We start from the raw sequence: 3,637 nt of genomic DNA, 5'->3' as shown, positions 1-3,637 counted from the left end.
ATTAGGATGATTCACTGACACAGGACTTTCCCACCAGGTGCATTTGCAATATCTCCGTATAATTTATACGATCCGGGGGGATGCAGGCTCGTGTTCGACTTTGGAGATGTATAGGATTCTTAAACCAGAGGTGAAGTATTTGGGCACTGGCTCCCTAAAGAATGAATCAGACCATCTGATCCGAAAGTCGCCACGATATACTCCTTACAGCAGCCGACAAATTTAGCTGAACTGCATGCTTTTTTTTTTTTTTTTGCTTTTTTTTTTTGGCAAAATCAACTATCATTTCAAGTACTTAACCCTTGTGGCACACATTGGACAATACCTGAATCATCTGCGTGAAACGAGTTTGCATACAAGTGGACCGAGCTTTCAACCATGAAAACCAATGCTGAAATTTGTCCCACGCCTCGCGCAGTCCTCTCCCAGTCGCCAGTAGGCTGTGCTTTCGGACACAGTGTCGTTTTCTCTTTCGTAGGTGACCCCCACCACCTTCTGGCCTTTCTCTCCTAGCAGCTGATGCATGCGCTGATATTCGGCTACACATATAACAGTCTCGCAATTTTAAATCGATGATCAAATTTTACGATGTCCAGTATTTCACTGCAAAATTGTCGTACTTTCCATTCTATGACGTCAGGAAACACACCATCCCGTACAGAAGCTTTGGCATTTTTGATGGATGTTTTGCTGCGCAAAATTCCTTCGCTGAAAGGACTATAGAGAGGTAAATGTCTGCATCATAATGCAGGGTGTTTCAAAAGAGTGACCTGATTTCAGAATTCGATATTTATTGATAGTTACATCCAACAAACGTGGGATGGGTTGCAAAACACTCACAAAATATTAAAGTTGTAGCTACACTATTGCAAATGTTCTGTGCATCCACCAGAAACAGCACGAACGAAAGTATGTGACAGCTAAATTCGTTATAAACTTTACTCAGAAGCTATGACGGATGTTGTTCTTTTCTACACTTCTCCCGCGTCGCTAGGTTAAGGGGAGATGAACACTTTCTTTAACATATCCCCACAAGAAAAAACCGCGCGGAGTCTTACCTGGCGATCTTGGAGGCCAAGAATGCAGGGCAGAGTCTCGGGGTCCCGGTAACCCCATCCAGCGTTGATAAACTGACGTACGTTGTTGTGCCAGTGTGGTGGAGCTCCATTATGTGGCAAAATAAAGTCATCAGCGTCCTCCTGAAGTTTTGGAAGAAGCCAATTCCGTAGTATTAGAAAACAGCTCATTTCAGTCACTGTGTTTTCCTCAAAAATGAAGCTACCGTACACTTTTTCACGAGCTATGGCACAGAAACGTTCACTTTAGGTGAGATACTTTATTTGACCGCTGAAATGATATGTTGCTTCATCACAGAAAATTATCTCTGGTAAAAAAAATATCGTTTTCAATGTTCTCTAGTAGGACACTGCTGATGTCAACACGTTTCCCTTTATCACCAATACGAAGAGCTTCCACTAATTGTAGTCTACATGGTGTATGCACAAAACGACTCCTTAAAAATCGCCAGATAGTTGTATCTAGCACTGCCAGTACTCTGCTTGAGCAGCGCATACAGTTTTGTAGACTTCGCTCAAACATTTGCCGAACTCTTTGCATCAGACAAAAAATAAAAACACCTACAGCCGTCCTTATGATTATATTTTATTTTGTCGCTACCAGTTTCAACTCTTTATTGCGTCATCTTCAAGCTGTTTTTGATGCAATGAAGAGTTGAAACTAGTAGGGACAAAATAAAATATAATCATAAGGTCGGCTGTAGGTGCATTTATTTTTTGTCACTATAGCAAACGGCCGTCGTCCCAGAGACCTCCTGCTAAAAGGATGGACAGACAAAAGCTTTACATCAGAAGTGCGAGGCTGACCTTGGTCCTTACCTTTGCACAAGCATCCTTCCTCTTGAAACTGGCGATAGCAACGACGAATGTATTCGGATGCAGGCTTATCAATGCCAAAACGCCGATGAAAACCACGCTGGACCCAAATCATCAACTCTCTCTTCGTAAACTGCAGCACTCGTAACGCCTTCTGTTGAGCGGGCGCCATCTTACTTCCGACTGATTTCAAACTTATTTGTGTCATTGAGTGACATACAACAGGGATTTTCTGAAACTCAAGGCCTCGGCCATTCAAACAACACATATTTCCTTGCCGGCGTGTCTTATGTTTCGTAATCACTGCCGCCAAAATGAGATCATATTTTTAAGCACCCTACACTAATTATCCTTAATATCATATATCACTTCCAATATTTCATACTTTTTAAAAAGCTGAGAAACATTTTCACAATGGGACTGAAAATTACTCCTGAAAAGTGTTCAAGTCATTAACCTTAGCATACCCACAGAGAGGATTGTGGTACATAGATACACATATTCCAACATCTCACACTACTGTACCACTGTCCTGTTTTTTCAGTTATGAAGATCTTCAATTACTAAAAGTAATGTTTAAAGTTATATTGCAGTTAGCATTAGCAGTGTACAAATAACAGTATAGCATTAGTGGTCGGGAGAATCCATTCTAATAGTTCGCCCACCTAGCGGAAGTGTTTTATTTGACGTCACTATGGTAACCAGCACATCGATGATGATGAAATGACGATAAAGATAACACAATACCAGTCCCTGAGTGCGTGAAATTAGACCGCGGCAGAAATCGTACCTGAGATCCCTTGGACTATGGGCGGCAAAGCCAATCTCGTTTTTTTTTTCAAATTTTTTGTTGATTGTGTCTCCTTCCTGCCCCTTATATCCCTTCCAGTCGTTCACCTTTAGTTACCTTCTCGGCCTAGTTACCCTGCCCTTTATCTCGTTTGTTAGGACGTAATAACTCTACAGGAAAATGGAAAAACATTAACTATCGTAACTATTTCGTTTGATGCAGCAACTTCTTCTTCACCTTGTTATTTATTTAATTTCATTTTTTCTCAATTATAGATTACTAATAAGAAAAATTTCACTTTTCGTACCACTGAAAAAGTGAAGCAATGATACAGTAAAGTCCCGATTGATGAATAAATGTTTCTTTATCGTTAGAATTTAGAGTAATTTCTCCTCTTTCTGAAAAACTTCACGTTTCTCTATCTGCTTAAAATCAAACGTATGAGTCTTTGAAAGTGAAAAGATTTATGATATTTCAACTAAATTCAAGCGCTTGTTTTCCATAGAAACTGCAGCTCTTGTTTATTTTTGGGAAGATAAAGAGAAAAAAATATAATATACTTCGTCTCCTTCGTTGCAGCATTTTTTTTTCATTTTACTTACATACTGCTTCAAGAATGTAAGCTTCATTTAAAATGCTAGTAACATAACGAGTAAAATGGTTACCTATAAAATAAAACCATTGGATTCAGCAATCTATACACTCGTCTTAACATCTGAGATGCAGAGATGCCAATCCATCGTATGATTTTCAAAATTGGTTTGATATTTTCATTTGTTTTCCTACAGTTCATGGTGTGATGTTCTTAGTTCAGACTAAAATTCCGTCAGACCTTGTGCTCCTGATGTAGCGTACGAATTGACCGAACATCCAGGTATCCACACTGCTTTTCGTACGGTGTCACAACTTCTTGTATCTCGACTCATTGTGGTGCGTTTGCAGTAGTGATGCAAGT

Source organism: Schistocerca serialis, chromosome 5, assembly GCF_023864345.2.
Source record: "Schistocerca serialis cubense isolate TAMUIC-IGC-003099 chromosome 5, iqSchSeri2.2, whole genome shotgun sequence".
Lineage (NCBI taxonomy): Eukaryota > Metazoa > Arthropoda > Insecta > Orthoptera > Acrididae > Schistocerca > Schistocerca serialis.
The sequence above is the reverse complement of the archived record's forward strand: the minus strand, read 5'-3'. Positions refer to the sequence as shown.